The sequence below is a fragment of the Physeter macrocephalus genome, chromosome 7, assembly GCF_002837175.3.
Source record: "Physeter macrocephalus isolate SW-GA chromosome 7, ASM283717v5, whole genome shotgun sequence".
NCBI classification, from domain to species: Eukaryota; Metazoa; Chordata; class Mammalia; order Artiodactyla; family Physeteridae; genus Physeter; species Physeter macrocephalus.
The window spans coordinates 109,125,452-109,148,178 of record NC_041220.1 but is presented as its reverse complement, the minus strand read 5'-3'; the positions used below and the strand labels follow the sequence as shown (position 1 = coordinate 109,148,178).

The 22,727-nt window shown below is 36.4% G+C and overlaps 1 long non-coding RNA gene across 2 annotated transcripts in view; it reads right to left on the bottom strand.

The window, feature by feature from the left end:
• Positions 1–22,727, bottom strand: part of LOC112063779 (uncharacterized) — a 485,693-nt gene that overhangs the window by 224,618 nt on the left and 238,348 nt on the right. The window contains exon 4 of one of the 2 annotated variants that reach the window (XR_002891168.2): positions 9,370–9,472. The exons of the other annotated variant lie outside the window; for it this stretch is intronic. This is a non-coding gene — a long non-coding RNA (uncharacterized lncRNA). The remainder of the gene's footprint in view (positions 1–9,369; positions 9,473–22,727) is intronic. 2 annotated transcript variants of the gene reach the window in all.

Here is a 22,727-nt window from a genome sequence, read left to right as displayed (position 1 = left end):
ATACTTATTTATTGCGGGATGATTAATTACAATGACTGAGGAGGGGAGGTAGTAGTATTTCTAATAATATCTACACTAGAAAACATACACAGTGAAAACGACGAGCTTAGGCCTTTAAACTTTTATCACAAGTAATTACTGGAAGACCATTAGTCTTATAAGAGGGCCCTAAAATAACCTCTTATTTTAGGCAACCACAGAGCAGAAATGACTAAAAATTACTCCTAAAATTTAACTGTGTGGGTTGCAGAATTACAACATCGGTTATGTTCATAGTTCATTGAAAGAGGAAGACAGTTTCCCTTGAGGAAGAAACTTGCAACACAACCACAAGTATACATTGTAAGTATTCCTTCAAGGCTTTCCCCCAGAGGACCTGTGGCCTTTCACTAGAAAGAATGTGCACTGTCAAAAGAGAAAATCCCAAATATTCTGAGGATTATAATATATTGAACAAGTAATGATGATTATGACAGGAAGAGCAAAAATAGGTAAAATCAATAAAGAAATAAAAATTATGAACCAAATAGAAATTCAGTAGTTAAAAAGTATAATAAACAAAATGAAAAATTAACTAGAAGGGTCAGCAGTATGTTTGAGCTGGCAGAACACAGAATTAGTGAACTTACTGAGTGCAATAGGGATTAAGTAACCCAAAGAACATAGAAACAAATAAAGTGAAGAAAAATAAAGACGCAGAAAAAAAGTGAGATAACATGAAGCACACCTACATACACATTATGGGAGTACCAGAAGGAGAGAAGAGAAAGAAATAGGTCCAAAAAATATTTTTGAAGAAATAATGATTTAAAACTTCCCAAATTTATTTAATAATTTATTGAAAAATAAATTAATTAGAGATCAGTGAACTGCAAGTAGTACAAACAAAAGAAAATCCACATGCAGACACCGCAAAGTTAAAATATTGAAAGCCACAGATAGAAAATTTTGAAAACAAGAAATGACTCAATATGGAAAAATATCTTTCATGTATGTAATAACCAAAATAGACTTTATGTCAAAAATTGTTACAAGAGACAAAGAAGGATTTTATATATTGATAAAAGGCTCAACTCATCAAGAAGATATAAGAATTATAAACATATAAGCAACTAAAAACAAAGCCCGAAAATATATGAATTAAAAACTGACAGAAATGAAGGGAGAAATAAGCAGTTCTATAGCAATAGTTGGATACTTCAATACCCTACTTTCAATAATAAACAGAATATCTAGACAGATAATCAATAAAGAAATAGAGAACTTGAAAAACACTATAAACCAACTAGACCTAACATACATGTACAGAACCCTCCACCCAACAGCAGTAGAATAGATATTCTTCTCAAGTTGACACAGAACATTCTCCAGGAAAGGCCATAAATTATACCACAAAATAAGTCTCAAAATTTAAAAGGACTGAACTCATACAAATCATCTTCTCCAACCTTAATGGAATGAAGCTGGAAATCAACAACAGAAGGAAAACTGGAAAATTCACGTATATGTGAAAATTAAACAACATGTTCTTAAACAACCAAAAGATTAAGAAGAAATCACAAGGGAAATTAGAAAATATCTGAGATGAATGAAAACAAAAACAAATTTCAAAACTTATGGGCTACAGTGAAGGCAGTACTCAGAGGGAAATTTATAGCTGTAAATGCCTACATTAGAAAAGAGGAGGGCTTCCCTGGTGGAGCAGTGGTTGAGAGTCCGCCTGCCAATGCAGGGGACACAGGTTCGTGCCCCAGTCCGGGAAGATCCCACATGCCGCGGAGCGGCTGGGCCCATGAGCCATGGCCGCTGAGCCTGCGCGTCCGGAGCCTGTGTTCCGCAACGGGAGAGGCCACAACAGTGAGAGGCCCACGTACCACAAAAAAAAAAAAAAAAAAAGAGGAAATATTTCAAATGAATTACCCAAATTTACACATTGAGGAACTAGAAAAATAAGAGCAAACTAAACCCAAAACTACCAAGAGGAAAGAAATGATAAAGATTAGAGTGGAAATAAATGAAATGGAGAATAGAGAAACAACAGAGAGAATCAACAAAACCAAAAGTTTGTTGTTTGAAATATTCAATAAATTTGACAAACTTTTAGCTAGACCATCAAGGAAAAAAGAGAGACGATGTAAATAAGTAAGATTAGAATGAAGGCAGGGACATAACTACTGACCTTACAGAAATAAAAAGGATTATAAGAGAACACTATGAACAATTAATTGCACATCAACAAATCTGATAATCTAGTTAAAATGAAAAGTTCCCAGAAGTACACAAATTACCTAAAATTATTCGAGAATAAACAGAAAATCTCAACATACCTATAACAAACAAAAAGATAGAATCAGTTAAAAAACAAACAAAAAATTCAACAAAGAAAAGACTAGGACCAGACGGCCTCACTGGTAAACTCTACCAAGTATTTAAAGAATAATAGCATTTTATCTTAAACTCTTACAAAAAATAGAAAAGGAAGGACTATTTCTTAGCTCATCCTATGAGGCCAGCATTAAGCTGATATCAAAGCCAGAAAAGACACCACAAGAAAATTACAGACTAATGTACATTACGATTATAGACACAAAATCCTAGCAAACTGAATCCAACAGCATATTAATGAAGAAAGTGAAAACTTTGTACGCTGAAAACTACAACGCATTGCTGAAAGAAGTTAAAAGCAAACAAATAAATGAAAAGACGTTCTATGTTCATGGCTTGAAAAACATAATATTAACATAATACAGCCAAAGCAATATGAAGAGTCAATGCAATTCTCAACAAAATTATAAACAGCCTTCTTTTGCAGAAATGACAAAGTCAGTCCTCAAATCCATTTGGAATTGCAGGGGACTCACATTGATGAAACAATCTTGAAAAAGAAGAACAAAGTTGGAGGGCCCCACTCGCACTTCCCAACTTCAAAACTTAGTGCAAGTCTATAGTCACCAAAAAAGTGTGGTACTGCCCTAAGAATAGACATCTTCTCGGACCAATGGGATAGAACTAAAAGTCCAGAAATAAACTCATACATCTATGGCCAGTTGATTTTTGACAAGAATGTTAAGACAATTCAAGGAGGAAAGAATAGCCTTTTTAACAAATAGAGCTGGGAGAACTGGATTTCCACGTGCAAAAGAATGAAGTTGAACCCTTACCAAACATCATACACAAAAATTAAATCAAAATGTATCAGTAACCCAAATATAAGCACTAAAAGGATAAAACTCTTAGAAGAAAACATAGAGGTAAATCTTCATAACACTGGAATTAGCAAAGATTTCTTAGATATGACACCAAACACATGAGCAACAAAGGAACAAAACAGATAAAATGAACTTCAGCAAAATTAAATACTTTTGTACATCGAAGGACATTATCAAGAAAGTGAAAAGACACCTAGAGATTGTCACACAGAGTGAAGTAAGTCAGAAAGAGAAAAACAAATATCATATATTAACGCATATATGTGGAATCTAGAAAAATGGTACAGATGAATCGGTTTGCAAGGCAGAAATAGAGACACAGATGTAGAGCACAAACGTGTGGACACCAAGGGGAGAAAGTGGGGGGTGGTGGGGGTGGTGGTGGTGGGATGAATTGGGAGATTGGGATTGACATATAGACAGTAATATGTATAAAATAGATAACTAATAAGAACCTGCTGTATAAAATAATAACAAAATTCAAATATAAAAAAAAGAAAGTGAAAAGACAACTTATAGAATGGGGGAAATATGTGCAAATCATACGTCTGATAAGGGTTTAATATCCAGAATATATAAAGAACTCTTACAGCTCAACAAAAAGACAACCCAGTTTATAAATGGATAAAGGGTTTGAATAGACATTTCCAAAAAAAAGATATAAAAGTGGGCAAAAAGTGTATGAAAAGATGTTCAAAATCATTAATCATTAGCGAAATGCAAATCAAAACCACAATGAGTTACCACTTCACATCCACTAGAATGGTGTAGATGCAAATAATAAACAATCTATAATAGGAATAGAAGAGTTTTATTCAAGCCAATAAGCACTTGAATGGTGTTCTGCCATACTACCAAATAGGGGAGGCTTAGATAAGCAAAAAATTCAAAGTTACATAAATTGTTTGTTAAGAATTAGGATTGGAGCTGGCAAGAAGTAAGGGTGCTTGTTAAGCAGGTACTGGTTGTGGTCCAAAATAGTTACACAGTTACAGGGGGAAAGCTTAAGACCATAACGTTGCAGCTGGCAGCTGCTAGCAGATATTTTTTGAAAATGGCTGGTAGTGTCCTTGAGTTTGATACAGTTCAGAAAATTCAAGTTCTCAGTGATGCAAGAATGTGTCTGCAACCACATCCACAATGGCCACCCAGCTCCATTTTGAATGTCTGAACCATAGAGATTTTTTAATGCATTCTTTTCTTTAATGGTTAAAGCAGATGTACAATGCACGTTTGACAAGCCATAAGATAGGCTGTCCTAGTTAGCATAAAGTTCAAGCCATATCATGTATAAGCCAGAATGACTTCCCCATACCTCAATATGCGAAAATTTCTTCCATCAATGGAAACAATCAAAAAGATAGACAACAGCACACTTTGGCAAGAATGTGGATAAACTGAAATTGAATTGAGAGTAAAATGGTGCATCTGTGGTGGAAGACATTATGGCAATTCCTCAAAATGTTAAATATAGAGTTACCATATTTAGGTATGGTAAATACCCAAATATGGTATTCTAGCCATTCCACTTCTAGGTATCTACCCAAGAGAAATGAAAACATATGTCTCCACAAAACCTGTATATAGATATTCATAGCAGCATTATTCATAATAATCAAAAAGTGGAAACAACCCAAATGCCTTCTGGCCGATTAATAAATAAACAAAACATGGTATTTCAATAAAGTCAAATATTATTTGGTAATCTATAAAATGAAATGAAATACTGATTTGTGCTACAAACAGGGATGAACCTCAAAATCATTATGCTAAGTGAAAAAAGCCAGTCACAAAACACTACATATTGTATAATTCTAGTTATATGAAATGAACAGAATAGATAAATCTATAGAGCAAGAAAGTAGATTGTCTGTTGCCTGGTTGCCTAGTGCTAAATGGGAGAGGAAGGGATGGAAATGGGTAGTGATTGCTAATGGGTACAGGTTTCTTTTGGGAATGATGAGAATGTTCTAAAATTAGGTTATTGTGTTGGTCACACAATTCTGTAAATATACTAAAAAGCAATGGATTGTACACTTTAAATAGGTATAAATTATGCAACAATAAAACTGTTTTAAAAATTAAAAAGGATAGGGATTTTATGGACAAAAAGTCTAATGGGAAAATCAATACCTATATAATTAAAAGAGTCCTTAAAAATCCATCAAATCAGCCACAAAAACAGTTGATTGAACAGGTCTTAACAGGCAACTTACAAAACAGTGGAAGGATTGGTTCTTCTTTTACAAATGCAACTGACTTTTTTATAATGTTTGCTCTTCTTATGGCCATAACCCTGTGTGATATTTTGATTTATAATAAATAAATATCTGGTCTTCATTCCCATTTCTGGCACAGAGCTCCTAAAACCCTTGGAATTTCCAAAGTGATGAGACTGAAAAAAGTTATTTTGTTATGTTAATGAGCTATCTTTTGACCCCACCTAAGGATGGGAGCTGGTTGCCAGAACTAACCAGGTAATAAAAGCATTGGAACTTTGAGTCCCACCTCCTGATCTCCTGGGAGTGGGGAATGGCTGGAGGTTGAATCAATTGCCAATAGCCAAAGATTTAATCAATCATGCTTATGTAATGAATTCTCCATAAAAAGCCCAAAAGGAGCTTCTGGTTGGTGAACATGTGGAGGTGCTGGGAGAGTAGTACCTGGAGAGAACATGGAAGCTCCCTGCCCTTTCTCCATACATTCCGTACACATCTCTTTCATCTGGCTGTTCCTAAGTTATATCCTTTTATAATAAACTGGGGACCTAGTAAGTAAAATGTTTCTCTGAGTTCTGTGAGCTGCTCAAGCAAATTAATCAAAACCAAAGGAGGAGGTAATGGGAACTTCTCATTTATAGCTAGTCAGTTAGAAGGACAGGAAACAACTTGGACTTGTGATTGGCATCCTGAGTTGCAGGGGGTTGCTGGAACCTCCAGGGTGTAGCCAGTGGATCAGAAGCACAAGTAACGTTCTGGGCTTGCGGCTGGCGGGTGAAGCTGAAGCGTGTGCTCAGGTCAGGGAGATCAGTCTTTTAGAACTGATCCCTTTACCTGTGGAATCTGATGTTATCTTTGGGTAGACAGTGTCAGGACGGAGTTGAATTAAGTTGAATTCTCAGATACCCTCCTGGTGTCTGAGAATTGCTTGGTGTTATGTGGAAAGTCCCCACCCCCACCCAGCCCCCACCAACACACACACATGGGAAATGGGTCCAGGAACCCAAAAGACTCTGAACTTGAACATAAGAATTTCCTTCAAAAAATCCTAGCCCATAGGTGGAATTTACCCCAGACTCAGGATCATGTTGAAATACGATTCCAATCATATAATAAAGAGTAATCGGAAGCAATTATACTCCAATAAATATGTATAGAAAAAGAATAATCCACTGATTCAGTGTCTTTAGTTGCAAGCAATAGAAACTAACTCAGGTAATCTTCGTCAAAACGAATTTTATAAAACATATTAGGTAACCCACAAACTCTCTTTTGAGAGCTGGAAGAACAAGCCTGGGGCCGTGTAGTCACTGGCAATATATAAAATAGCATCCCAGAGCCATTAAAGTAGCCACACTGCCACCAGAACTGCTGGGCACAATCACTGTTACTTGCAAAACTTTCATCACCAAAACCAGGCACCCGGTGCTGCCGCTAGTACTACTGCTGCTTCAGTCTCGGAAATTGGATGTTGGTGTCACTGAGGTACCACCCTCATTAGAACGGGTTCTCCTGTATCTCTGCTGCTTTGCTTCAATAGCTTTCAATCCAAAGCCCAGGATGGCTGCATTAGATTGGTGTAGCCTAGGCTATGTGCTTGCCCTTAACTCCAAGGCCAGCTGAAAATGAGTAATGGATTTTGTGCTTCTAAAATAGGAGGCAGGATCTGCTTCATAAGGTGGAAATTCCCCAAACATAGACAGGCGTTCAATAAGAACAGCAGATGTCTGTTATAAGTGCCTTGAGTAAATAAAATATACGTAAATATTATGTAGATGTTCTTGGTTACTAGAAGCACAGCTTACAATTTTTGTTATATTGTTCTGGGTTAACCATATTTTCCCTTATAAGCATACACGGCACAAGTAATAAAAATTTTAAGAGTATTATACTGAGGAAAAGAGTGAAACTTTCTATTTTAACTGAATTCACAGGAAATGTCTCTATTTTTTCAAGGTTATTGTTACCATGCTTTGCAAACTTCAAAAACAATTGCTACAGGTTTTTAAAGGTTAGAATATTTGGCTTTTGATAGTCAAATGATATCACAATTAGGGGAAATTGACATAATTACTGTCTAGATATAATGTCGCATTATAAAGTCACTGTATAAATTGCAAAGGAACTCCTGTGACTCTGACAAGCCAAACAGTGATGAATGGCCCAATCTCCTCCTAAAGAACTTGAACCTCTGCCTGGTCTGAGATTTCAGCAGGATGAGATGAAGACCTCTTTTAATTAACTTTATGTTTTATTACCAATGAAATGTTCTTTTCGGTTTATAACAAGATGCCCACAGTTCATTCTAAAATGTATTGGAAAGGATGTAGAAAAGGATTCTAGTGCATGAATCAAAAGGCATCAGAATATTGTCCTATGTTCTATATTAGAATGGTCCACTGTACCAGAGGTCTCAATTGTTGGGTTCCTCTTCCTCCAACCTCCACATACCCTAAGAGTGGATCTGTGTGGGAAGTCCTAGTTAGCCTGAGAGGATGAATGCATTTTAAATGGATTCAACCCCTGAGCATGTGCTTATGCACTAGGTTAAGGAAAGCACTAAAACATGCAAAACCTCAGCTTTGTGTTCCTTAAAGGCAGACCCCAAAAGTACATGGCCCTTTTTTTTAGCAGAGCACCATTAAGACTTAGATACTTGGGAATTCCCTGGCGGTCCAGCGGTTAGGACTCCTCGCTTCCACTGCAGGGGGCACGGGTTTGAGCCTTGGTCGGGGAACTAAGATCCCACAAGCCACACAGCACAGCCAAAAAAAAAAAAGAAGACTTAGATACACAAGTGCAGTGGGGTGGAGACATCGTTTGCAAGATGTTCAGATGAATGAACTGATCTCAAATTATGCACTGATGATAGCAACAAATGCTGAGCACCCAAGAAGATACTGAGAACCTGAATTAGGCAAGTTGAAACCAAGTGCAACAGACCTAGTGGGGGTCCAGTGGGGACCTTGGATCAGTGAAAAGCAGTATGAGGGTTGTAAGCAAGAGAAACTGACTCAAAAATGTTGGGTATTAGGGAAAGAATCCAGGCATCTCAAAGACAATTTTGCATGCTTAAAAATATTTCATATATTCAAAGAATTGTTGCTAAAATGCAAATCTTGACAAATACAGATACTTACTAAGGAATGAAGGGATTTGACTGAAATTAAACTTTTTCTGCATACACAATAAAGGCATGAGAAGAAGAACATAACTTCCCAGCCAGTAATCTTTACCCTTTCATTTCAAGGCCTTGAAAGTAGAGGTCAGAATAACATTGTTTCTTTACTTAAGAATGGTCATTTAGGCTAATGTGCTCCAAAAACTTGTGAAATTTATCTCCCTACTCACCAAAGTAGACCCTGCTGCTGCATAGGAATTCCATCTCATCCCACTTCATCCTTTCACGTTGCATCTCCTCCACCCAGACATCCTGTACCACCCCTGGGCAAGTCAGTGCTCTGCTTTTATCCTACCTTTACACTATCCCAAGCTGGGGTCTGCAATACTAATAGTGGAAATGGCAAGGAGATAGTTGTCTGCAAACTCAAAAGCTTTAGAAAGAACATGAGGGACGAATGGTTTCTTAGTCCTCTAAAATGTAAAGAACAAGGTGATAGTATAGAAAACATAGATTTGTGACGAATTTGCTAAAGTTGGTAGCTTAACTACCTCAATTTAAGAGTGAACGATAGTTTTAAAAATCAGATGTGCTATACATTTAATGACAAAAATTGAAAATAGTCCTCACAAACAGTCAACTCAAAGTCACTAAAAAATAAAAGTTAAATAATGTATTTATTTGAAGAATTTGACTTCTAAATATCAAACACATATTTGCATTTGTTTATGTAATGATCAATTAAATGTATGATATCAAAAATGTATAATATCTTTAAACAGTTTATTTTTCACACGAAGTTTAAAGATAGAATTCCTACTTTAGAAGATGTGGTTCTCCTCCAGGCTGAGTCAATGAACTGAGCTCTTTCCCTCTGTGGCACTGGTATCTTCAAAACTCAGCTTCCAAAGTCAGTGTGTTATCTTGAATCAAAGAATGAGGGAAACAAGTTTGGGTATGTCTGATTCCCAATTATATTCCACAGGAAAGAGCTAGATACATGGTACCACCTAAATGCAAGGGAGCTAGAGAAATATTGACCTTGGCTAGGCAGCTACGCCTCAGCAACAGCTTTGCACTATGGGAGGATAGCATAACTCTTTGATGGAAATCTAGCCTCTGACACAGATGACCCATCTGACCACTAAATGTCTATGAGCACTATTTGTGCTCAACACGGAATGTACTCCCCACACACTCCATTGCCGACATCACGAAATGGCACCCAGTTACTGCATCCAGCTCAAAGATCAGGATATCCAGGTGGTGTGTAGCCCTCTTCATCTGACCTGCATGGGGTTATTCCTGGTACTGTGATCCACAATCTAAAATGACCAGCCATTTGTCCCACCCCACATCCAACACACAGTGGTGGAGAAGGGACAGAATAAATATAACTACAAACTTAAATTCAAAAAAGGGAAGAATGGAAGCACGGAGCAGGCACTGGTTCTTGCAATGAATTTCTAGAGGAAAAGTATTGTGTGTTCCTGGCAGTGGAGTATTTCAGTATCTGATTTTAATGGCTGTCATCTGAAAACACATGTATCACAAACATATGTATAGAATCAAATGGAAAAATGAGATATTGTTAGTTTCCTTTACTATTGACTATGGATGTTAAAACACAAAATAAGTAAAAATACTCCTTAAGAGTATAAGCGTACAAAATAATTAATAATTATACTTATTTTTCACCAACTATGCAGAAGTTTTCCTTTAATATTCTGTTCTGCAATTCGATCACTTATGTTTACATACTGAAAGGTACTGTACTTTCTTAGGTTATTAACAAATATTTTAACACCTTGTCTAAATGTTGAAGAATAAAACTTTTAATATAGAAGATTTAAATATTTCAGAAAGTTTTGTTTTTAGGTTTTGTAAGTATGAATACAAGAAGGATTTTATAGGAAGTATCCTTCTTTGTCCTTGTATTATGGGAAACCTTCTTTCAGACTTGGAGCTCCAGATTCATAGTGAGCCAAAATCAAGCAACAGCTTTGAAAGTTCTTTTGACTCTGAGTATGACAACTAAAGTACACATGCTAGCTGTTCTCTTCAGGCTGAAAAACCCATCACCCCATCTCAAGTTCAAAGAGATAGCTGCTTCCTCTCTATGACTTAACTTCTCTTAGATTTCACCTCGTGATTTCTCTCAGGAATCAAAGGAACTCCAGCAAACATGAATCACCCATTTCACTTTTATGCCTGTCAGAGTCCATGAAGATCATGGTCAAGTATAAAATGTAGTCCACCTACCTCATATGATAACAGACGAGCAGACTATTAAAGATATCCCTGTCTGGATAGAGGTGAAAGCAGCTAAAAATTATCTAAACATTATATAATTGCTTTGCTAATACTCCTCAGTGATCATACGAAATTTCATTGTTCAGAGTAGAGTTGAGACAACCATAATCTTTCATTTTATCATTTTGATCATCTTCAGAAAATGTGAGTGTATACAGACTATTAGGGTATAGAACATTCACAATAGTCCATAATATTATACCAAGGACATAAGGATTTCCTTGCCATGTAGACTTAGAAATTACTCAGTTTATTTTGTCTGTTTTCAACAGAAAACATTTGTGTGAAGGCAAGAGAAAATCGTGTTCAATTTAGTAAAAAATGTTTTAAAGTTAACACATTTATTTCAGCAAATAATATTCATCATCTTCAATCAGCTTCACGCTCTATTATCAATTTAAGCACTTAGACTGTATTTTTAAATCATGCATAGCTTATTAATTTTTTATACAGCCTTATGAAGTAGCATATTATTCCCATATTTATTTATTAATTTAGTAAAGAAATTAAAACACAGATATTTAAGCAATCTTCCCCAAATTACACAGCTTGCTGTTGGTGAAAGTAAGCTTTGAGCCCAGGGAATTTGACTCCAGAAGCTACCTACACCTTTGACTAGTAGTTTGTGAGATCCAGCCACATAAACCTGGTACAGTAAAGGCTATGTATGTCTGTCTCTGATGCTGATACAATCTTAGGAAACAAACAATCCTGACACATTCTGATATTGTAATCTTTAAAGTGTGGATATACATTGCATTTGGTGGTTTCGAAGTAGATGAACTACTACCACCACACACCAAAACATGTAGTATTTTCAGAGAACATCCTGACCTGTTAGATGGAGAGACATCTTCTGAGGTCTAGTTATTGCAAGGAATAAATGTCAGTCCTGGTTCTTATTCTAAGCCTGTGGTGTCCCAGAGTTGACTCTAAATCAGATTAGTTAAGTAATATTAGTAAATCTCACAGGCAACTGGAGAAGATATCATAATATTGGCTAACTAGCATATTACCTTCCTACATGGAAAAACAATTATTCAGGAAACTGATTGAGCATGGAATCTGGACAAGGGTTATAATATAGTCATTTTCTTTTATTAGTTTTCTCTATATGTTTTTCCTTGGACAATTCTTATCTATGACTAAGGCACTGCTGATGAATATAGCATCTATTCTTTTGAACCTATCTTGTTGAATCCTCAAAATGCTGAGCCCCAGTTACATTTGTGAACAAATAATTTCACTACAATATAGCAAATGATTAAAGAACATATGTATAAGGTGCCTTGGGAACAGACTGGGGAGAGCACCTCTGTCTGCCAGGGAAAATTGGGAGGAAAAAAGAGATGTATAGAGAATAACTTTCACAGGAGAAGTGAGGCTTGAACTGAATCCCGAAGGATAAATCTCTTTTCCAAAGAGAAGAAAAAGTCATGCATAGAGAACAGAGTGTAAGGGCCAAGGAGACCTAAAAAATCCACATTTTCCCCTACTAACTGCTAAATTATTTTCAAATTTAAAAGTAAAAAAAGCTAATGGTACATCATTAGGCAACACTAAAATTATCTTGACGCTTGACAATGTCAAATAATAAATTACTTCTGCCAGGCAGAGCCAGTTACCTTTTATAACATCAATTTAGATTCACACAAAGCACCCTCCTCACATCCTCCTTAGGTTCTTCCAACCATGCATCAAAGTCATAAGAATGGACACTAATCTGATTACAAATGATCAAGGCATTTCCTGTCTGTAACATTTCAGATCAAACTCAGTGTGCAGTGTATTTCCTAAATCAATACAAGTAATGAAAAAAGTTTTAATTATTTTACACTATTTGTACAAGCTGTTGGAGCTATTGGATACATAACATTTTATTTTAACCCAACAACATTAACACAATCATTTTTGTTTCAGGAAGACTTTAATATAAAATATTCAGCTTTCTTTTATTGCCATTTAATATCTAAAACAGATGGGCTTACTCCATGTCTGAGACTAACTGCTTAAGGTCAGGGATGAAATGAAGGAAAAGATGAGAGTCAGGTATGAATAAAGAGATAAAGGGCTTAAGGTGGAGGCAATAAAGGTACAAGATCAAGAATGGAATGACATCAAGTTCAGAATGAGTTAAATTTCGAGTGAGGACCATGTATGGAGTAAAGGTAATGGACCCAGGGTCAAAGTGCCCGTCCTCAGAACCTTTTCTACTGCTCAAGAGTAGATTACTAATACTCATGTCCATGGAATAACAAAAGAAATAATTCTGAGGCACTATTCCATCACCAATAAAATTTCCCTATATTTGTCATTCATTAATATTTAGCAGATAGATGCAATATAAAAATAGCTACAAAGATAGAGAGATGGGAGATAGATAGACAGATAAAATAACTTTGATAAAGAACTATATTAACTAGGGTAGTCTTCCTTGGAATTATTATTTTTTAATTCAATATTACAGTTCAAACTTTAAATAGATTTTTTTAAAGGGTGAAGTTCAACACAGAAGTTCAGCAGTACATATTAGTATTTTCAATAAAATTATTCCAGTAAGCTATCCTAAAATTAGGAGTTTGGGATTAACATATATACACTACTATATATAAAGTAGACAAACAACAAGGACCTACTGTATAGCACAGGGAACTATACTCAATGTCTTGTAATAATATATAATGGAATAGAATCTGAAAAAGAATAGATATATACACACAACTGAATCACTTTGCTGTATACTTGAAACTAACACAACGTTGTAAATTATACTTCAATTTTTTAAAAAGCTATCCTAGGCATAAAGTGAAATGAAAAAAATATTTAGAATGGGTTTTGTCCTTTCCCTTACTGTTGAATGAATCTCTTCCATTTCCACTTAAGACTGAGAAGACAATAATCAAAATACTTATTTTTCATTCACATTATACCAGCACTCGTGCCAAGCACTTGAAATATCATTAAGAACAAAACAGAGACTAGGACATCATAGAACTTAGAGTCAAGTGGAGGAGATAGTACTCAAATAATTACATGGATATGCATTTAATTATTACCATGGAAGAGTTGTGAAGGAAAAATTCACAGTGAGAGTGCATAGCAGAGAAACTTCATTTGAGAGCGGCGGGAGGATTCCCAAAAAGAAGACATTTAAACAGAAGCCTAAGGTGATCCTGTCGAGATTATCTAGAAAAAAATGGGGGATTCTTTTTTCAAGCAGAGAAAAAAGTGTATACAAACACTCTGAAGCAGGAACTTGTCTTGCTTGTGAAACTAAAAGAAGGTTATCAAGGCTCCAGAGTAAACATTGAGGGAGTATGACATGAAAGGAAAGCAAGGCCATGTGCTGGCTGCTATACCTCTGCCTGTTGTGACTTCTCATGTGATAAGTACTTACCTTATAAGATAAGACCCAACCCACAAATTCTTACATCGATCTCTGAAAGAGAGATGAGACTAACTTCCTACGGAAGGAAACTCCATGCTTATCTACTGTATCTGTGTGCCTTAGATTCCCCAGGGAATTTGTTGTTGTTGTCAACATTAAACAATAACTAGAGGCCAGAGAACAGTAGACACTACCAGTTTCACTAAACTCTAAATGAGGACCAACAAAGAATATCCAATGTCCTCTCTATTTCCCACAACTCCACAGAGACTCTCGTCATATTCCAAGAAGGAAGAGCTCTCTGTGACAAACGCTCCTGAGTTGTCTTGTACGATAAGTAATCACTGGATTTAAAACATGATAACCTCACTACAAACAAGACAACTCAGGAGCGTTTGTCACAGAGATCCCTTCCTTCTTGGAATGCTTCTCTTGGATCAAGAAACTTCAGCCTCCTGGTTTTCTTCCTATCTCACCAGCTATTCTTCCTAGTCTACTTGACGCTCCTTCTCTCAGTGTGGAAATGTATCCAAAACTAAGTCCTGGGCCCCTTTCTCTTCCCCATCAATATACTCTCCCATCCAGACCCATCACTTTAAAAACCCATATCTCCTAAATCATTACTTCCAACTTTGACCTCTCATAGTTCTAGATGTGTATATACAATTTGCCATCTACACTTTGATGGAATCTTCACACAAGCATCTTAAAAATAATATGATCAAAGGGAACTTGACTTTCCTGTTGTATTATAAGATCTAACATTTCAAGTGCTGCCTTGACATCTTTGAGCTTCACAGGGCCCAAAGGTCTAGCTCTGAGTTCCCTGCTCTTGCCAGAAATGCTCCTACCCAGTGGAAAATGTTTCCCACCTGACTAGTTCCCTATCAGCTGAACTAGCTGCCGCAACCTGGTCCTCAAGCTAACAAATTCACCTGGCTGCCAACCCATGAAATTATTTAAGCAAGCAATCATATCCTATTGCACAAACCAGGGGGCAATTGACCCTCCCGTTACTACAAGACCTGCCTTCCACAGCCCCTTCTGGTTCACTGTGCCCCTGACTGAAACACCTGTTAGGCCTGGCATGGCATGCGCTATCCTCTTCCCTTGGCCTGTGAGAATACATGACTAATAAATTGTCGATCTCATCTGTCTAGTGTCAGTGTTGTATATTTGACCACCTTCTATGATTTAGGGCATAGGATCTCTCCTTCAGCCACAGGATGAATAGGCAGTCATCATAACACCCCTGAAACTAACTCTTTCTGATCTACATTTCAACATATAGTGCTACCATCCAATAAGTTGCTTAAGTCAATAAGCTATCTTTTACTCTTTTCTTTCCCTCTTACCCACATTTAATCAGTTTGAAAGTCCTGTCAACTCTGCCTCAAAAATGTAACCCAAAACTGTCTGTTTCTTTCCATCTGCATTACCTCCTATATTTAGCTAATATTATTTCTCACCTATATCACCACAGTGACCCCCTATCTGGACTCTTAGCCTTTACTCTTACTATGAAAAATTCATTATTCACACAATAGACAGTTAAAAAAAATTCTAGTAGCTTTCCATCACACTTAAAACAAAATATAAATTCTTTTCCTGGCTTACAAAGTCTTAAATAATTTGATTCTGCTTGCCTCCTTGATTCATCTTGTCTTATGCTATGCATCACCCACTCTCTTTCAACCACAGAACTAAATTCTTCATCTCTCCCTAGAATTCTTGCTTTGGGGCTTTTAAATTGGTTGTTCTGGGCTCCCCTGGTGGCGCAGTGGTTAAGAATCTGCCTGCCAATGCAGGGGGCATGGGTTCCAGCCCTGGTCCAGGAAGATCCCACATGCTGCGGAGCAACTAAGCCCGTGCGCCACAACTACTGAGTCTGTGCCCTAAAGCCCATGAGCCACAACTGCTGAGCCCATGTGCCGCAACTACTGAAGCCACTGCGCCTAGAGCCCATGCTCCACAACAATAGAAGTCACCACAATGAGAAGCCTGCACACCGCAACAAAGAGTAGCCCCCACCCGCCGCAACTAGAGAAAGCCCGCGTGCAGCAACAAAGACCCAACGCAGCCTAAATAAATAAATAAATAAATAAATAAAATTAGTTGTTCTTTCTGCCTGGAAAGAGTTTCCTTCTGATCTTGTCATGGCTGGCTAATTATTGTCAATCAGATCTCAGTTAAAACATTTCTTCTTAGATATATTCCCTGATCTCTCAGTCTCCACCATATCACCTTATTTTAATTTCCTTCATACATCTACTATCTGATATCTTTCTTGTTTATTTATTTGCTCATTTACTTGATATCTGTCTCCTGTACCAGATTGGAAGCTGATGAGAGCAAGTACCTTGACTGGTTTATTTACCAGCGTAATCTCAGTATCCAGGGCCCTGCCTGATACATAATGGGAAATTAATGGATAATGGTTAAAAGAACAAATGAAGGAAGCAAAGGAAAGCAGTTGTTAAAGCATAAAGTTTGGCTTAATACAGGCCATTGTTCCAAACCCACTAGCTGTGTGATCCTTCTGAATCTTAGTTTTCTTCTGTAGAATGTGAATAATAACTGTTTCACAGGGGGTTCCTGGGAATTAAATTAGATATCAGGAGTTTTATGTTTCTAAACAATTCCTATAATGTAGGACCTACATAATAAGAAAAACCGTTATGAAACAGACATGGTCTGCTTCAGTCAGCTTCTAACAAATCTTGAGACAACATACAGAAGAAGGCAGTAAAATCAGAATTACAAAATTCTAATTCACTCAGATTACTCAATTACTAGACAGTTTTTTTAGACAGTTTTTTAAAGAGGATTGAATAGAAATTTTATAACTTCCTTAGCTTCTAGTTAAAATCTATTCTTCAAATTATAGCAAAACAAGTAAGTTGTAAATAAGAAGCATGTAAGAGAGGCAGTGCTCCCTTTACACTTTATTTGACTGAACTGTAATCTTGTTTATTTTAAATCATGTCTCTCAAACTATGTTTAAGCCTCAGTACAATTGTGTAGAAATATACAAAAGTCATAGTGCTGTAGTGCCACATTGAAAATTTATATAGATGCTTGGGATCACAAGAGTGAAGCAAATTAACACACAGTTTTAAAAAGCTGAAAGACGATTTAACTTGCCTCACTCTTTTGAGCTGCAAATGCTATGCATTTCACATTATTGAGAAATGATCATAATATGTATTTAACAAAATTTGTTAATAAGGAAATTAATTTTATCATGAACATGACTGTCTCTATGGATTTACATATAACACTTAAACCAAACATGTGTCAGATGTTGAGCATTTTCCCCTAAATTATTCTCCTTCACACCATCTCCAACATATAACATATGACGAACTATATGATGATAGAAGGCGGTCTATTTTATGTTATAAGACTATGTCAAGTCCAATAGCTCACCACCAAAAATAAAACCCAACAGTGGATTCAAGACTTTAAGTAACATTTGAAAGCAACCGCTGACCTTCTTTTGCTGCATGAGATTTGAAATTGGTTAATGCTGTATATGTAGTACTCCATCGTTCTATGGTTGAACATTGGGGTATTTCCAGTGTTGAGACATTACAAAGAGTAAGAATGTAAGAAATATTCTTATATTTGTCTCTAGGTACCTTGATCATAAAGTTGTAGGCCATATGCAAGTTCAGCTTTAGTAGGTACTGCCAAACAGTTTTCAAAAGTGGTTGCAGTAATTTATATTCGCACTGGAAGTCTACAAAAGTCCCATTCGCTCCACATCCTCAACCACTTTGGGATTGTCTGTTTTTCATATTAGCTGTCCTTTATTGTTTTAATTTGTATTTTAGTAATGACCAATGAAGTTGAGTACCTTTTAAAAAATGTATTGGTCATACAGGTCTGTTCTTTTATGAAATGCTGGCTTGAATCTTTTGTTCAAAACCCCTAAAAGAAAACATAGGCAGAACACTCTTTGACATAAATCACGGCAATATTCTTTTGGATCTGTCTCCTAAGAAAAAAGGAAACAAAAGCAAAAATAAACAAGTGAAACCTAATTAAACTTAAAAGCTCTTGCACCACAAAGGAAACCCGACACAATGAAAAGACAACCTAGGGAAAGGGAGAAAATCTTTGCAGATGATATGACTGATAAGGGGTTGCTATGTGAACAGCTCATACATCTCAATATCAAAAACAAATCATTAAAAAGTGGTCAGAAGACCTGAATAGACATTTTTTCGAAGAAGACATACAGATGGCCAACAGGCACATGAAAAGATGCTCAACATCACTAATCATCAGGGAAATGCAAATCAAAACCACAATGAGATATCTCCTCCCACCTGTCAGAACGGCTATCATCAAAAAGAACACAAATAATAAATGCTGGTGAGGATGTACAGAAAAGGGAACCCTTGTATACTGTTGGTGGGGATGTAAATTGGTGCAGCTGCAATGGAAAAAAGTATGGAGGCTCCTCAAAAACTAAAAATAGAACTACCATATGATCCAGTAATTCTACTCCTGGGAATATATCCAAAGAAAACAAAATCACTAATTCAAAAAGATACATGAATCCCAATGTTCATAGCAGCATTATTTACAATAGCCAAGACATGGAAGCAACCTGAGTGCTCATCAGCAGGTTGAGCACTGATGGATAAAGAAGATGTGGTATATATGTATACAATGAAATATTACTCAGTCTTTAAAAAAGAATGAAATTCTGCCATTAACAATGTGGATGGACCTAGTGGGTATTACGCTTAGTGAAAATAAGTCACACAGAGAAAGACAAATACACCTTTGAACTAACCTTAGGCATCTATGTATGAGCTTCTGATTAAAGAGACTTAAAATGATCCTTATGTTTTAAGACACTACTAATCAGGTTCTCTGTTATTTGAAGCCAAATGTATCATAACTGATACACAACCATTCCTGTTTTGCTTTCCTGAGAGATCTGGGCATTAAATTTTGAAAACTCTGATAGAAATCTATGTCTAAAATAGGAAAAATGATAATATCAATCTCACATTTCAGTGCAAGGGAATGGTTTTATTGGAGAAAATAATATTCAAAGATTATCAACATATCAATTAATTTATCCTCCAGAAAAACACCTGAAATAAAAGTTAGAGTAAGTAGTTTCAGAGAAAATAGGTGTTTCAAAATTCACAAAATTATAAGCATGTAAAATTCAGAGCATTAAATTCCAGAACTCCTCACTCCAATGAGCTGATACTAATTAATCAAAGTCATCTAACTGAGGATGCCTCCAAACTGAATTAAGACTTTATGATCTTTGCAGATTAATTTATTGCATTTCACTAGGATCAGTATTACACTAAATATATACTAAAGAATTTCTACTAAAAGAGAAAGAATTATATGACAGCCTCTTAAGCAGAAGTTGTAATTTTAAGATGAGAAGATAATTGCTAAGGAAAATAACTTTTTTGTCATTTTTTCACTTAGTGTAAATCTAAAGAGATTGAGGGAAAGATGTATTCAATAGTTTACCAGCAGTCTTTGGCAGAGAGAAAAACTAGGCAGCCAAGGGGGCCATAGTAAACCTGAAGTTGGAATAAAGATTCAAATACTATCTCATTTCTAGTCAGTACCTTTTCTAGACTAATCATAGATATTCAAAGATACAATAGGGATATTTATGAAGTATAATGAGTCAAATTATAGACAGCTGTTAAACTTAAATACCCTTATCATTCACCAAAGCTTGAAAGTAGAAATGACATAGACCCTATCCCCAACTTTTTCTTTTGTTGTTGTTTGTTTGTTTGCTTGCAACTTGAAGTTGATGTTATTCAGCAAAGGAGGAAGGGCTGAAGACTGTCTTGGAGGTGGTATTTTTTCTTGAACTCAACGTATATGTAATGACTAGCTATTTTGTGCTCAATACTACATAGAATCTTAATCTCACCAAGTAGAAATCAAAGTTAGATCACAATATGAATCAGCACATGGTCAGGTTGCAGAGGAGCTAAGGCTTCATCATGAAGCTTAACTTGGGCTCTGCCCTCAAACATGGTAAATAAGGAATTAGCCAGAGAGAAGAGGGGAAGGCAGCACCACAGCCAAGAACAAGGTGATTTGAACCCCCAAATGAACATGGAGAATTTTAAGAAAATTGCAGTAAAGAAAGCTTGCTTTCTTTGAGTAAAGGGTTGAAGCATGGGGATGGCCTTGATTTTGTGCCTTAGACCATAACCTGATGCCTTACATGGATGACCTTGGTTGGATCTAGCAGAAATCATTATCATTCTTTTCCCCTTAAAGATCAAATAAATGAGAGTACAATGTGAACTGACACTTTAGCTCTCATATGTCAGGGCCTCCTTTTAGCCCTCCTTAGACCCCTGCAGCTAGACTTCCAAGCAGAAGTTACCTTGAGCCAAAATTTTACTTTTCCTACAAGAAGAGATAATAACAAAAATGACTATTTTGAAGGGTGAAACTGTTAAGCATCATGTAAATGTTCATTAAATCGAGTTAAAGGAGTTCCATGCAATGGAACTCTAGTATAGATGAAGCATACTTATATAATTACGAATTTTGAGTACTTAGAGTTAATAAGTCCCAAGATAAACCCTCATTATGGCTAAATGCGTATTGCAGGATCTTGAACCAGGCCTCAAGATGTTAAGTTAAAAAATAATATAGTCTTCCACCACAAAAAATCCAATGTACGTAACTTGATAATAATTCTTGTGCTACTTATTATTATAAAAGAAAATTTAGCAGAGTTCTTTTGGATGCCAAAAACCAGTGGCTATGTCCGTGCTTGAAGTCTGAACTAACCTGGAAATGAGGGGCATATATTTTCCACTGCTATACTGCTTGCAGCTCAAGGAACCCACCTCTGGAAAGCTGCTTTCCCTTCTAATCCTATCCTGCAGACAGCATTGTCCTCATTATCATAATTCTCGTATTCTTGTGAGGTCCTCGTTACCAGCATATGATTGGCACAGAGAAAAAAATCCAAGTAAAGGACAATATGCATGAGGCATAGTCACTCTGGAAAACAGTTGGGAGTTTCTTATAAAGTTAAAACACACTGTATGACTCAAAAATCCCTCTCCTGGCTCTTTATGCAAGAGAAATAAACTTATGTTCACACACACACCCACACAGGTCAAAATTTCATCCTAAATGGATGCAGAAATCAGTTTCATGAAGTCCTAATTAGGGTCCATTGCCCAGAGTTGTCAAGCTCACAGGACACTGGGAAGACCGGAATAGAAATATCATAAGCTAATTGGCAGTTAAAGAGAAAATAAATGTGGCTTTTCTAGTTTGTTTGAGTCTTAAGAGACTCAGAAAGCAGCTAATGTTCTCAAAGAGGTTTTTTCTTCTTTTTAACATCTTTATTGGAGTATAATTGCTTTACATTGTCATGTTAATTTCTTACGTGTAACAAAGTGAATCAGCTATCTGTATACATATATCCCCATATCCCCTCCCTCTTGCATCTGCCTCCCACCCTCCCTATCCCACCCCTCTAGGTGGTCACAAAGCACCTAGCTGGTTTCCCTGTGCTATGCAGTTGCTTCCCACTAGCTATCTATTTTACATTTGGTAGTGTATATATGTAAATGCCACTCTCTTACTTCGTCCCAGCTTACCCTTCCCCCTTCCCATGTCCTCAAGTCCATTCTCTACATCTGTGTCTTTACTCCGGTCATGCCCCTAGCTTCTTCAGAACCATTATGGTTTTTTTTTTTTTAATTCCATATATATGAGTTAGCATACAGTATTTGTTTTTCTCTTTCTGACTTACTTCACTCTGTATGACAGACTCTAGGTCCATCCACCTCACTATAAATAACTCAATTTAGTTTCTTTTTAGGGCTGAGTAATATTCCATTGTTTATATGTGGTGGAATGAACACTGTGGTACATGACTCTTTTTGAATTATGGTTTTCTCAAGGTATATGCGCCCATTTTTGGATTGGGTTGTTTGTGTTTCTTTGGTATCCAGTTGCATGAGCAGCTTTGTAAATACTGGAGGTTAATTCCTTGTCAGTTGCTTCCTTTGCAAATATTTTCTCCCATTCTGAGGGCTGTCTTTTCATCTTGTTTATGGTTTCCTTTGCTGTGCAAAAGCTTTTAAGTTTCACTAGGTCCCATTTGTTTATTTTTGTTTTTATTTCCATTACTCTAGGAGGTGGGTGAAAAAGGAACTTGCTGTGATTTATGTCATAGAGTGTTCTGCCTATGTTTTCCTCTAAGAGTTTGATAGTGTCTGGCCTTACATTTAGATCTTTAATACACTTTGAGTTTCTTTTTGTGTACAGTGTTAGGGAGTGTTCTAATTTCATCCTTTTACATGTAGCAGTCCAGTTTTCCCAGCACCACTTACTGAAGAGGCTGTCTTAAACTCCATACTATTCTCCATAGTGGCTGTAAAAATTTACATTCCCACCAACAGTGTATGAAGGTTCCCTTTTCTCCACACCCTCTCCAG